Genomic DNA, 15,581 nt, shown 5'->3' with positions numbered 1-15,581 from the left:
GACGTTTTACATCACAGCAGTCACGCCTGTGGATTCTCCACAGCATAAATCCCCAATCCTAGATTTTTACCATGGAAAATATGTCGATAGTGCGTATTTAAAGTTTATGTTGTAGGGCCAAATCTTGAGTAAATCCTGGCCATTGATTTCAATTTCTGCGGCTTCTTTTATTTTTTATTTTTTATATTTTATATTTTTTACCTGCGTTCCTATTGTGCTATGGCCCTGTTTGGTAGAGCTGTGGGAAAGTGCTTATAGCTTATGCCTAAATAGCTTATAGCTTATAACTATAAACATAAGTTGATTTCTGACTTATAAATTAAGTATCTCCTGCCCCACTCAAAGAATAAGCTGATTTCTGACTTCCAAAAAGTTATAAGCTATAAGTTATAAGCTAAACCAAACACATCAAAATAGCTTAAATTAAGTTGAAAGCTGAAATAAGCAGTTTTTAAGCTACACCAAACAGACACTATGTTTAAGAAAGGTACGAAGCTTATAAGTTCCATGATTTTTCTAATAGATAGGGATATTTCTTCTTTCTCTAACTTCTTAAATGTGATTGAGTGAATACTCCTAATTTACATACAATTTTATTTAACATTATCAATATGTGATTCAGATTCATTTACACTATGTTTGATTAGAAAATTTGAGAAGAGATCTAAAAAAAGAAAAAAAAAAGTTAAGTGAAATGTGAATAAAATATATTTACATTTCACCTAGTTTCGTATACTTTTTTTTTCCTTTCTAAATCCCTTTTTTAAATTCTCCAACCAAACACAATGTAAATATATGAACCCGATAAGAGTTTGTTTCGGAAGTGAGTTGACCTTTTGACTATTTTAGCCTGGGGCTAAAAAGTCTCGTTTGGGATAGACTTTTTAGCTGTTTTGACTTTTTATGAGAGAAAGAATATAATGATTATGGGTTGTATGTGACATTTTGTCTTATTAGGCTAAAAAATTTATTGTCTTTTATCTTTTGGTGTTGTTTCTTATTCCTTATAGTTAACTGCTGTGTGTAGTGTTTGAGTGCACTTGAGTGTTGAGTGAAGGTTAGCTGTATCATGTGAGTTTTTGCAGTTTACTATTGTTGAATTGTCATACGGATTTGGTGTTTGCTCGGCTCTCTTAGGATCATTTGACTAAATGATGGCCTTGAACAAGTAGACTAGTTTGGTAGATCTTCTCCTAATTTGTTGAATGTTGAAGCTCTGGGTGCTACTGCTATTGTCTTTTATACTGTTTTGGAGTTTTGACAGGCCAACTGCTGTGGTTCTGACAGCTGCTGCTACTTTGTTGTTAGCTTGCCTGCTGCTAGTGCTGTCTGTCTATTGTGGCCTGTTTGCTGTGTGCTATTGCTACCTTTTTGCTGATGTCTTTTTCTGATGTCTCCTGATATCCTGAACGCTGTGTTGTTTGTTTTACAATCTGAATTTTAATATATTAGTTTATTTGTGATAGGTTCTATTGGTTATTTTGTAGTCACAGGTCTTGTTTTGGCTTTGTACATGGCTTTATTGTGTTAGTAGTTTTTTGGGATCTAATTATGGTCCAGCAATATTTAGGCATTTCCAATGGAGTAGTTTTGTGTTGGCCCTGTTCTTGTTCCTCATTTGCTCTTGTTGCTCATGTGGTGTTTGAACAGGTTTTTGTTTTTTTGTTGCTTTGGTTTGTTGTTGTCTGTATCTTGTATAGTTGGTTAGCTCCTGAGGTATGCCTCTTATAGTTTATATTTATTTGTCCTTTTAATTTATGACTTATTCACCAAAAAAAAAAAAAAAAAAAAAAAATTCCTAGACAAAATTCTGGTACCTTTTTCTGAATTATTAAATTTACTTGTGAACCATAATCTGACATGGTTTTAACCCCAAATAAACAATGAAATACTATTTACCTGGAAAAAGTAAAATATATGTTAAGATAAATTATTAATACGTCTTAATAGTTAAATTTAATTCTCATAAAATCTTATTAATAAAATCGTTGCTAAAAATAATTTGTTGTAACAATTTTTTACATGTCGCTAAAAATTGATAATTGGTGATTTTTTTGTCACGATTTTTGCTGCTAAAACTTACAATTATTGATTTTTTTGTGACAAATTTTTTAAACTATCAAAAATTAATAATTATTTTTTTGATATTTTTTTAAACTGTCACTAAAATTTATAATTAGTAATATTTTTTGTGACAATTTTCAAACTATCGTAGAAAATTAACGATTAGTTACGTTTTTTAATAGTACTTGATGAAAAATATCATTAATTCTCATAGAATCTATTTAACACTAAATTTACGTGTTAGACCTACACGTGAGTTCCTATAATTTGTGTAACATAATAAGAAGAGTAGCATTAATTGTTCTTCAATAAGATTTTTCATTGTATCATTATTCATTTATATGCATTTTATTATAGGAAAGAAATCTGGATTTAGTGGGCCTGTAAACGTAGGCTGGATGAATTCATGTCGATGAGAACACATATATAAATTAACATGTTTTTCTGTTTTTATTTATTTATATTAAGTGTTAAAAAATAAGTTATAAAAATAAATAAAAAGAGATAATAAATATGATCAATAATAAGTTATAAAAATAAATAGGATAACTTGAGTTGTGTTCAATATTCTTTCATATTATTAAAAATATTTATGACAAAATTAATATAAAAATTTCAAACAATGTCTTTATTAATAAATATGATCAAATAATTTTCAGATTTCTCGTTCGCATTCTTCTCTTTCCGCAAGTTAGAGTTTCCAATTAATATTAGACACGGGAAAATAATTCGTTTTGTTATATTTTGTCCAAAATTTTAAATTTTATACTTTGTCCAGATGTTTATAAAGAGATAATCACTTAAACTTTTTGAAGAACCTAGAGAAGACAACGATTAATTTTTTTTTTTTTTATATAAAAAATAAGGGTAATCACACTAATAGTCCATGTATTTTATCTCCCGTGTCACTTTGGTCCCTGTATTTTCAATTTGCTTAATTTTGATCCTCAATCTTTGATTTTGTATCATTTTAGTCAAATTGTTAACACCGATTAAAGTTGTAGACGAAAAATAAACACGTGAGACGCACATGACCCTTTTTCAAGGACAATATGGACATTTCACTACATTTCCTTGTTTCACCATCTTCTTCCTCTTGGACTCTCTACAACACAATCATCTACCACCGTTGCCTTCCTCCACTACCAAAATCATCCATAGCCAATCCCAACATCAACACCATCCACCTCTACCACATCAAACCCAGTATCGTCTACCACCCAGACTACCAAACTCACAACCTTATCTTTTGCACGTACCCACCATATTCATCACCTCCATCCAACCTCCTTCATCTACCACTATCATCCCACCATCACCAAACAAAAAAGTGACAATCAAAAGAATAACAAAGAGAGAGATGAAAGAACAATCTGTTGAATAGATCGTCCTCTTTTAGCTCCTAATTTTTGTTCTATCTCCTCAATCTACCTGTTTGACCAGAGGAAGAGAGAGAGAGAGAGAGAAGGAAGAGGTGCAGGAGGGTTGTCGTCGTCCCTGCTACTGTTGAGGAAGGAAGTAGAGAGCTACTGGGAGTGGAGAAAATAGGCTGTAAGAACGTAGATGATGGAGAAAGTGATTGTGACTAAAAGGGGGTTGCGACTAAGTTGAGGTAAGAGGCTGGGTGTCACTACTACTATTGGGGGAAGAAGAAGGAGGTGGTGAGAGGTTGGGGAAGAGGGATCGCGATTGGGTTGTGATGGGTCGTTTCACACACCAAAAATAAATACTAAACTATACCAAATTCCTTAGAACAGTGGTAAGTTCAGGTATCGATCCACATGGACAAACGGAAAATTGAACTAATTTAATTGTTAAATTCCTAATTCAATTTTGATTAAAAAGATGATGATTAATAAACTAGTAATAACTAAAATAAACTAAGAGATTAAACTAAGCAATTAAAAGTGAAATTGGAATTTACTGATTTTTAGAAAAACCTAGGGTAATGAATTCACCACTAGTTACATAAATAAGGCTTCAATTTGAGACTCAATTATGTTACGGTTCGAACTAAATAATACTTCGCAACTACAAGTTCGAAGCAGTTATCAAGAGAATTAACACGTTCAATCTATAGGCACGAACTATCTCAAGTAGTACGAGTTGTTTGCTCTAAACTAGGGTAGTAACACGACTCGTCCCTCTTAATATGGCTCATCTCATACCTTGAACATGAAAGAATATAAAACCACTGTATGAAAAGCATTCAACAATCACAGAAAACAGAATACTCGAAGAAATAATGAAAAATTATATTAAAAAACTTCTTGAGAATCATATAATTGTTCGAACCATTACATAAAAGAAAACCAAAAAGAAAACCTATTTACTTGGCTAGCGTTTCATCAAAACCCTAGAAAAGAAGAGCCTAGCCACTCGTGGAGGCGTGGGAAGAAGTAGAAAAAGAAGAAGCCTCCATGAAACTATCCTTGAAGCCTGAGAATTCCCTTTCTTCAAACCCTAGCCTCTCATTTTCTCAGAAATATTTTCAAACCCTAAGAGCAACCTCTTATCTTTTTTTTTTTTATTATTTTTTTCTATTTCTAGCAAAACAAACTGAAATTCTGCACACGTAACCCGCGACCCACTTGTGGTGGAGTATGGCCACACGTGCGGTGAGGTGGCAGGCCGGGAATCTTCACTACTCGTATGGAGAATCTGCTTTTGCGCCACTTTTTGCTTAAATTCGCATGTTGCCTGCTAAATCTGTACACGTGCACAAAACACATTATCTCCACCAAATAAACAAAGTTCAAAGACTATAAATGTAACTTAAGCAGCCTCAATATGGTACCTTTTGGCCTACATCACATCCCTCAACTTACATTTTGCTAGTCCTCGAGCAAAATAATGGAAATAAGAAAAATAAAATGCTCTAAGCCACTTTTGTAGGGATCACTATTGCATTTAGCATATGCAACAAGCCTTTAAACTACAAAGTTACCCTAAGTAGACGAGTATAATCTTATGATGATTTCCAAAAATGATACCCACAAACATTAATATATTCACATCTGCTCAACAACAATAAGTAATCACGCTACTCCAACTATCAATTAACTTATGTGCCAACTACAGTGTGATATTAAGACATGATGAGTCATTGAAGGCGCAGTGGACAAGCATGAAATAATCTATTGAGCAAGAATCACAATTTAGTTATTACAAAAGTTAAGTCCCATGTACTTGTGAATGCTGGTAAACACATCATCAATGCCCCTGGTGTAAAGTGCATTCCCTATAATTAGTTAACTGTCCACTATAATAGCCCAGTGTAACTCATAATAATACCTAACATATACAGAAAAACTAAACTTTTGCAACCAGAATTCTCAATTTTTTTTTTTTTAGATTGTGCAATGTCCTAATCCATTAAGCTTTCTATTAACCCATGTAGCAAGAATTGGGCCAATGACTCCCAAACTAGACGGTTTTAGGGCACTAGGTGTGAAGACACCTTTACGGGTTTAATAACTCGAGCTGAAAAGGATACAGATCCGAACAAGTCATTATTTTTCCCTAACTGTGCAATGTCTAGATCCGTTAATCTTGATAAGTAATCCATGTAGCAAGTATTGGGCCAATGAATCCCAAACCAGATGGTTTTAGGACACTAGGTGTGAAGACTCCCCTACGGGCTTAATAACTTGAGTTAAAAAGGTTACGAACCCAAACAAGTCAAGTTTTTGTTTCTTTATTTATTTATTTGTGAGAATCAAGGCTACTCATTTATTCTTTTCTGCAACACTAGCAATTATCAATGATGTACACCAGGAATTAGAATAGAGAGGCCACCGCTATGAAAGTGTGTTCATGTGAATCAAGGCATACTTAGAGATGTAATTTTGGCCCGTGGCCCGTAGGTGGCCCGAAGCCCGCCCACATCTCAAGGTGTGTCGGGCCCGTTAAGGCCCGTTTAGGTCCGAGCCCAAGCCCATCCCGAGGCCTTGGACCAGGGCCTAGGACATCGTTTTGAAGCCCAGCCCAGCCCGGCCCATCGGCCCCCTCAAAAGCTCGGCCCGAGGCCCGCCCCGCCCCGCCCACCCAAGGCCTAGTGTTATTTTTAATGGAAAATAATAAAATTTTGGTGGAAAAAATAAAAAAAAAATTTTAAAATAGTTTAGGCCTGCCCAAGCCCGCCCAAGCCCGAGCCCAGGGGCTTGGTCCACTGGCCCGCCCAAAGCTCGAATACCCCTGGGCCTTAGCCAAGTTTTCTGGCTCGTGGGCCGGTCCGGCCCGACCCGATTTTTTGGTAGGAGCCCGCAAGGCCCGACATGGGCCGAGCCAAAATTACACCCCTAGGCATACTCATGACAAGTGTACTAATACCACAAGTACAAACAACTCTCCTAGTGCAAATATCACATGTGAGTATTTACCCAATAAACCCTTTTTATACAAGTCTACTATGTTTCCTAATTAACATATGCTTATATCACCACCATACTAGCAAAAAGTGAACATCAAGTAAATTTGTGCAATCAATTGTAGCAAGTACAAACATGAATTATTTTTATAAATATCCTTACCCCCCCCCAACTGGAATACAACATTGTCTTCAATGTAAGAAAATGTAAAGTAGATAGTAAAATGAGAGAGAGAGAGAGAGAGAGAGAGAGAGAGAGAGAGAGAGAGAGAGAGAGAGAGAGAGAGAATTACCATAAGGCGTAGGTGCACATCTAGTGAGGCAGGGACACACAAACACACATTATTTTTTTTGTTTTTTGTTTTTTGTTTTTTGTTTTGACTATACAATATAAAAGGAAAAGAAAAATAACATAAACAAAACAAAAAAAAAAAAATAAAGAAAGAAATAAAACAAAGAAAATAAAACAGATGTCACTGATTTGGATTTTGCAGTGGTGGAAAATGCTGCTCAAATAAGGCATGCATCAGCGTCCGAGTCTTAAGTGCCTCATTATGAACCATAGTGCCAACTGGTTGTTGATACTCGAGCTAACAGGCATTAACTTGGTCAAATGTTGTCTGCGAGTAATCCTGATATGCTTGATAGTTTGTCTGAAGATCAACCACATATTGCTGAATGGCGGCTTGATTATCCAAAATAGCTTGATATTACGTGCGCGTCATATGGAATGACGGTGGTAGTGGCGCTAGTGCGGCTGCGGGCTCTGCCAGAACATCATTAAGATTGGCCGGGGCATTGAGGAGGATTAGTGGAGACGGCAGGCGAGCAGTGGTTTGGCGCCATTGGGTTTTAGCATAAAACGTTGGCGGCGGAAGCTGAACCTCATTAGGGTCGAGTGGGTAAGTCCCTTAGCCTTTGATGAGTGCTATAATGAGGTTGGCGAAGATGAGGGCCCATATAGAACCGCCTCGGGTGTTGTGCAATTTGACTTTGTTCAGTGTACGGGCTATTTGGTTGAAGATCAATGAAGGGATGTCGACCCAAAACTTGAAATCAAATCGATGCAAGTCGTGGAGGAAGTCCCCTCACCGCTCTTCCTTGTGCCTAGAGGTATGACATTCTTTTTGAGAACCACATCAAGGAAGAGGAGACGACATAGTAAGTTAGCTCGACGGATGCTGGTGTGGTTATCATCATCCTGTCGCCCCTTATAAAATTCGGTCACTAATGCCGGAACTGTGAGTTCCCGAGTGAACATCGGGAATTTCGCGTTAATAGTGCCCATTGAGTAGTTTAGAACCTTAGCAATGGAAGCTGGTGTGACCGCTAACTCCACCCTATCAACATTGGAAAGAAGGGCTCCCGGGGCCTCGTCACTGATATACATGTTCTGATAAAAGACTCGTACAATGCGAGGGTATGCGGGTTCAGTGACGTTGCAAACGCCCAATAGACCTCGGTCTTCGAGTTGTTACACACTCCACGTAGTGCGTTGGTCGCGCTGGAAGAAGGCTAGGTCAAAGGGTGTGTCAGAGGCAATTTGTTTACCAGTCCAGACGGCGGCTGGCACATCCCTAGCTACTATTTTGGCATTGCGAGCCCGTTTGGGTGCTCGGAGGGAGCGGGACAAGGAAGCCATACCTGTACAAAGTAATACAACCAACACAACCAAAAACGTGGAACTAGTATATCAGAACGCATCAAATAGTGCATGCATGCATGAATCACTCAAAACCTCATTGTCAACATCACCAGATTTTTTATTTTTATTTATTTATTTTTGAATACTACCCTAAATTAACTTAGACTAAGTTAGCATGAAAAAATTGACAAACAAAAATGTGAAATACAAGGACTAAGTAAACAAATTAGTGAAGGAAAAGAGAAGAAAATAAAATAAAATAAAATAAAAACTAAAATATAGAAAATAAAAACAAAAATACAAACTAAACCACTAACCAATTAAACTAACAATTAAATTAAAGTTAAATAAATAAGAACCACTAACTAAATACCTAAACTAAACAACTACATTAAACAAAATATAGGCAACCACAAGCTATATTACTATTATTATGAAGCTATATTATTATTATTATTATTTGGGCCGCACGTGCGGTGGTTGGTTTATGCTTCCAGCAACATTTTTCTTTTTTTTCTTTTTTACTGTGAGGATGATGATGATGAACAAGGCTCAAAAACTACCATTATACTACCAATGTACTAATATTACAGGTGAAAACTAAGAAATCTAAACAACAAGAGGGTGATTACCTTGAAAAAGTATGAAGAAAAAAAATATAAAGAGGAGAAGACGTAAGATCTGCCGCAAAAATGGCCGCCGGAAGGTCGTCGGTCGGAGAAGATGATGATGCTCCAGTAGGAAGGTGGTGGTGAGAAAAGGTTGGGTGAAGGTTGAAGGAAGAAGGGTTGGTGATGGTGGGGTTTGATGGATTTGTGAATTTGGGTGTGTGTGTGTGTGTGAGAGAGAGAGAGAGAGTGCTGTGATGGTCAAGATGGATCTAGGGTTTGGCTTAAAGAAATCAATTTTTTTTTTTGGAAGAGAAATAAAATAAATAAAGAAAGAAAAAAAAACTGCACGAATTTTTTTTTTGAAGAAATATAAATAAAGAAATAAAAATAAGTACATAATTTTTTTTTGTTTTTTGTTTTTGAAGAAATAAAAATAAACAAATAAATAAAGAAAAAAATCTACACAAATATTGTTTTTTGAACAGGCGCTCATGCACCCATGTGGGCCATACGTGCGGTGAATTATGAGCTGCTGCAATAGCTAGGAAGCATAATGGTTTGGGGCCTGGGCCGCTCGTGCAGTCTGGGCCTCTACTCGTGCACTCCAAATTTATTTATTTTTTTTGGATAGACCGCTTGTGCGCTTATTTGGGCCGCATGTGCTCTTATGTGGCTTTATTTTTTCATTCCATTCTTACCTTTATTGCACATCTGAAAAAATAGCATTTTGAAAACATCTAAATGCTCAACAAAGGTATAATCTTCATGCGAAAACCATGGGTACTACTTTGCTCCCTAACAATGTTTGTAACTTTCTCTATTCTCTAACAAGGTGATAGACTAAGATGATTCGGCATCTAGAATTGAGGCAAATAAAGCTAACTCGACCTATAGGGCTGCCATACAGAGTTCAAGCCAGGGTGGTTTTGAAGCAATCTCCACACCCCTAGGTATTTAAACCAGACTTTAGTCTCGAAAATTCCAAACCTTTACATTCTAGGCTTTGTCATTCGAACTCTAGTTTCCACTGTCCTAATTGGTCTCCTAGGAACTCACTACAAACCCAATTAGGTGGATATACCAGACTGTCAGTTGTCGTTTGGGCATTTCTAATACCAAAGGAATTACATCTTTAGAGGATTTAAAGTCTCTTAGACTCAAAACAATTACGATGAAAGATATATTGGATCCGTCAAGTGGACAACCTCAATCATCTCTCCTTTCTCAATACCATTCACATAATGTTTCAATATTTGGCTATTGACCTTGAACGTCGTACCATATTGTGGATTTTTAATCTTAACTACCCCATGCGAAAAGACTTCGATAACCTCATATGGGCCATCTTATCGAGACCGGAGTTTACCTGGGAACAACCGCAATTTGGCATTGAACAACCACACTTTTTGGTGAGGCTCGAAAGACTTACGAGAAATGTGTTTATCATGAAATGCCTTAGTCCTAGATTTGTAAATTTTGGAGCTCTTATATGCATCATTGCAGAGCTCCTTTAACTCATCAAGTTAGAGTTTTCGGTTGTCATCAGCTTTAGCCATATCAAAATTGAACTTCTTAATAGCCCACAAAGCCCTGTGTTCTAACTCAATAGGGAGATGGCATGGTTTCCTAAACACAATCCTATATGGAGACATCCCGATGGGTGTCTCTTCTGTAGTGCAATAGGCCCAAAGTGCATCAACCAACCTAGTGGGCTAATCTTTCTTATCGGGCCTCACTGTTTTCTTGAGAATGTGTTTAACTTCCCTATTAGAAACCTCTACTTGACCACTAGTCTGGGGATGATAAGGAGTGCCAACTTTGTGAGTGATCATGTATTTGCGCACCAATGCCTTGAAGAATCGGTTGCAAAAATATTTGCCTCCGTCACTGATTATGGCATGTGGAAACCCAAAACGACATAAAATAGTCTCATGGAGGAATTTAACCACAACTTTGTGGTCGTTCATTCTGGTGGCCACTACTTCAACCCACTTGGAGATATAGTCCACAGCCACCAAAATATATTCCAATCCAAAAGATGGTGAAAACGGACCCATAAAGTCGATGCCCCAAATATAAAAAATCTCAACAATCAAAATAGGGGTCATTGGCATCATATCTCGTTATGACATAGAGCCCATTCGTTAACATCGCACACAAGCTCTACAGAAGTTATGGGCATCTTTGAAGATAGAGGGCCTGTAGAATCCACATTGTAAAACCTTGGCGGCCGTTTTCTGTCCCCTAAAATGGCCGCCACATGCATGAGAGTGACAAAAGGTGAGAATGCTATGGGTTTCATTCTCAGGCACACAATGCCAAATCACTTGATCTGGACAATACTTGAAGAATTCCAAGTCTTTCCAGAAATAGTGCTTGACTTGTAAGAAAAATCGGTCTTTGTCTTGCTTAGACCAAGTTTTAGGAATTTGACCAACCGCCAAGTTATTCACTATGTGAGCAATCCACGGGAGGGTTACTTATGACACTGCAAAAAGTTACTTGTCTAGAAACGAGTCATGCAAGGCTAAGGTATCACTCGTGTGCTCAATAAGGATTCGGGATAGATGATCCGCAACAACATTCTCGGATCCCTTCTTATCTCGGATTTTTAGGTCAAACTCCTAAAGGAGTAGAATCCACCTAATCAACCTAGGTTTGGTCTCTTTTTTAGACCATAAGTACCGCAAAGCGGTGTGATCAGTGAATACAATGACTGCAAACCTTAGGAGGTAGGACCATAACTTATCGAGTGCAAAGACAATAACTAGTAATTCTTTCTCAATGGTAGTGTAGTTTAATTGAGCGTTAGAAAGAGTACGACTGGCATAGGATATAACATGGGGCACTTTATTCACCCTTTGGCCCAAGACGGCGCCGAGGGCATGATTAGATTCATCACACATAATCTCGAAGGAAAGGACCACTTAGGGGACTGCATGATGGGTGCAGTAGAAAGGGTCATTCGAAGTGTTTCAAAAGTTTTCAAACATACATCATCAAAGATAAAATGTGCGTCCTTAGTAAGTAAACTACACAAAGGACGGGATATTTTGCTAAAGTCTTTGATGAATCGACTGTAAAAACCTGCGTACCCTAGGAAAGACCTAACTTAACGCACAAAAGTGGGTGGACGAAAGCCTGCAATGAGGTCAACCTTAGCTTTATCTACCTCTATACCTCGAGGGGACACAATGTGTCCTAACACTATACCCTCGCGAACCTTAAAATGGCTCTTCTCCCAACTCAAAATTAGGTTTGCCTCTGTACATTGTTCTAACACTCTAGTCAAATTTCTAAGGCATTCCTCAAAAGATGGTCCAAACACCGAAAAATCATCCATGAAAACCTCTAAAAATTTCTTCACCATATCGGAGAAAATGGCCATCATACATCATTAAAAAGTCGTCGGTGCATTACATAGCCCAAAGGGTATGAGCCTATAAGCAAAAGTACCACAAGGGCAAGTGAATGTGGTTTTTTCTTGGTGTAACATGCCCGGAGGGGACCCGTGCGTGTTAAACAATTCTGACCCTCGGTCTCTTTGATCTAGTCTCACGAGTGCAATGTGAAACATAGATGAGAGTCCAGATTTGGCAACTTATAGAAAATTTATTTTATTGTAAAAAAATATTTTGCCAGAAATGGACTGTGTCATCATATCTCAGAGTCGCCACCTAATATTTTGGGAAATTAGGAAACCCATGACTCGTGCCAAGGCCACTGTTCGTCATAACCAAAGTTGTCTCGGTTTGGAACCTTAGGTATAAGAGGGGAAGGTCATTAATCGAGCAGCCCCGCTCACCCGATCAAAAAATCGGCCTTTACTAACCATGATATGAATTTTATTTTCTTTATATATTCATGTTTTGATTATTTAATAAATCCTAAAATTTATTATGTGAAACATACAAGTATAGACTATGTCACCCACTTTGAAACAACTTGATTTCTTGTAGTTTTGAAAGAGTTTTGAAAGAGTTTTGAAGATATACAACCTAAATAGATTGAGCTTACAAACATGAAAATCAACATCATTCCAAATTAAGTGACACAACCTCCATCCACTGGCATTCATAGAGTTTATCACTTAAGTAATTAGCCACATGGTAGGATACTAAACATAATAAGAAAATTATGTATAAGTGGGATGGTAAAGCATAAAAACTTACATGTTTGACGACCCGCGAACAAGCTACAAAACAAAGTTACTAAAATATGTATGATCTTATATACAAAATCCTAATGCAATTCACACATGAGATGCAACTAAAGATTCGGCTTCTAAGATATGACATGTGAATCATCTTAAGAACATGAGGTAGCGCACATAATCACATAAGGATTGATTAAATCCACAAATGCAAAATTAGCCGAATCAAGATACATGAAACATCGATGCAAAGCATGGATATAATGAAAGACGAAATATAATGCATATTCACAGATAAAGAAAGCAAGTAAAAGAACGGGATAGAAACAAGTGGGGCAGGGAATTATTACAACACTTTACATAAATTATTACAAACCAAATAAGAGAGAGAGAGAGAAGGGAATATTATAACAAAATAAAAACCTCACAAACTCTCAAAATAAAAACAAACAAATAAAATAAAAATAAAGAAACTTCATGTGCTTTGGGGATTGCCGAAAAATATCCTGCTTGACGCGGGAGGACTACTCCGTTCCGCCTGGGAAAACTTATTTTGCGGGAGCACTATTCATCCTGGGGCACTATTCATTGCCGACAGTACTATTCACCACGATAATTACTATTCACCATTTTTTATCGTTATTCATCTTACCGGGTATTTTTCGTTCGCAGTTACTATTCGTCACCGGAAATACTATTCACTGTCGGGGGTTACTATTCACCGCCGGAGGTTACTATTCATCCGGTGGGGTAAATTATTTAAAGTAATAAATTGCAACAGTTTATATACAATATTTAAAGTACAGAAGATATGTGGGTGGTGCAGCCTTCCCGTTAAAGTAGTAAAACAGTTATATAAAAAAAATAAAATAACTTACTACAGATATGTGGGTGGTGCAACATTCCCATTATAATGGTAAAACAATTATTAAAAAAAAAGTAATTTACAACAGATATATGGGTGGTACGGCCTTCCTATTAATGGTAAACAATTATATAAAAAGTAATTTACAACAGATATGTGGGTGGTGCAGCCTTCCCATTAAAGCGATAATTTTTTTTTCTATATGAAAAACAGTAAATGAAGTATTTAAACAAATTATATCGCATTTTTAAATTAAATGAAAGTTTGCGAAAACTCACCTTTCGAGAAAATGATGAATTTTCTGATTCACAAACTTTTTTTTGATTACCCTCAAGTCTGTGGAATGTGTTCTCAATTCTCAGTCCAAAATTTGGAATTACAGCTTAGTGGTTGGTTTTTGAATGGTGTATTGATAAAATGGAAATAAAAGTTTGGTTCAGAAAAACAAAACTAAATACGAATTAGGTAATTTCTGTGAACAATATGGTTTACCACCTGTTACACCTTCCCGAAGAAAACATAGTAAACATAAATCTTCTTATAAATATTCACATAAATATAAAAAGAAGTATAACCCCTCTAAATCAACTGATAAATTTTATACTAAACCCAAGAAGAAATATTACAAGAAATCTAATCCAAAGTCAAAATCTACTAAAGATATTACCTGTTATAACTGTGGTAAAAAAGATCATTATTCAAACAAATGCAAAGTTAAAGATATAATAAATTGAAATCAATAACATTAAACTTACTCTCAAAGAATTAAAAGAAAAAGATAAATCTTTAGAAGAAGAAATCTCTGTACTTGAAATTAATAAAAGTCTTGATGAATTTCAAAATAGTCAACAATCATCATCTTAAGCTACTACAGAATCTGAATCTGGATCTAGTTCTGAAACTGATCGTGATAAACTTATTTTTGATAATCGATCTAGTGAAAATAATCGTCTTAATTTAATCACTCGTATTCATATCCAGAAATGGCATTCAAAAATTAACTTAATTATTAATGATTTTGAAACTGAGGTCATTGCATTAATCGATATTGATGCTGATTTAAATTGTATTCAAGAAGGGTTAATCCCTACTAAACATTACCATAAAACTACTGAACAATTAAGCTCTGCTAATGGAAGTTAAATGCATATCCAATATAAATTACCCAAAGTTCACATTTGTCAAGATAATGTTTGTTTTAAAACATCCTTTGTTTTAGTTAAAAACTTAATTGATAAAGTTATTTTAGGAACTCCTTTTATATTTTTATTATATCCATTTACCACAACTAATCATGGCATAACCACTCATGCATTTGGTCAAAAAGTCACACTCCGATTTCTTTCTCCTCCTGAAGTTAGACAATTAAATCAATTAAAAGAATATTCCATATCCAATCAATTAATTGATTAACAAAACAACTTAAATTTCTTAAAGAAGAAGTTAAATATAAAAGAATTGAAACTCAATTAACTAATCCTACTTTAAAATCCAAAATTAAACAGTTCAATCAAAAACTTGAATCAAATGTTTGTTCAACTTTACCTAGTGCTTTCTGGCATAGGAAAAAACATGTCGTTACATTACCTTATATTAAAAATTTTAATGAAAAACAAATCCCAACTAAATCTTTCCCTATTCAAATGAATAATGAATTAGTTGAAATGTGTAAAAAATAAATTAATGAATTATTAAAAAATAAAATCATTAGTCCAAGTAAATCACCTTGGTCTTGCCCTGCTTTTTATGTTAATAAAAATGCTGAATTAGAGCGTGGTGTCCCTCGCTTAGTCATCAATTATAAACCATTAAACAAAGTTTTAGAATGGATTATGTATCCAATTCCTAATAAAAAAGATTTAATTAAAAAACTT

This window comes from Camellia sinensis, chromosome 10, assembly GCF_055761805.1.
Source record: "Camellia sinensis isolate YWXY chromosome 10, ASM5576180v1, whole genome shotgun sequence".
In the NCBI taxonomy this organism is placed as follows: domain Eukaryota; kingdom Viridiplantae; phylum Streptophyta; class Magnoliopsida; order Ericales; family Theaceae; genus Camellia; species Camellia sinensis.
Note: the sequence above shows the minus strand (reverse complement) of the source record.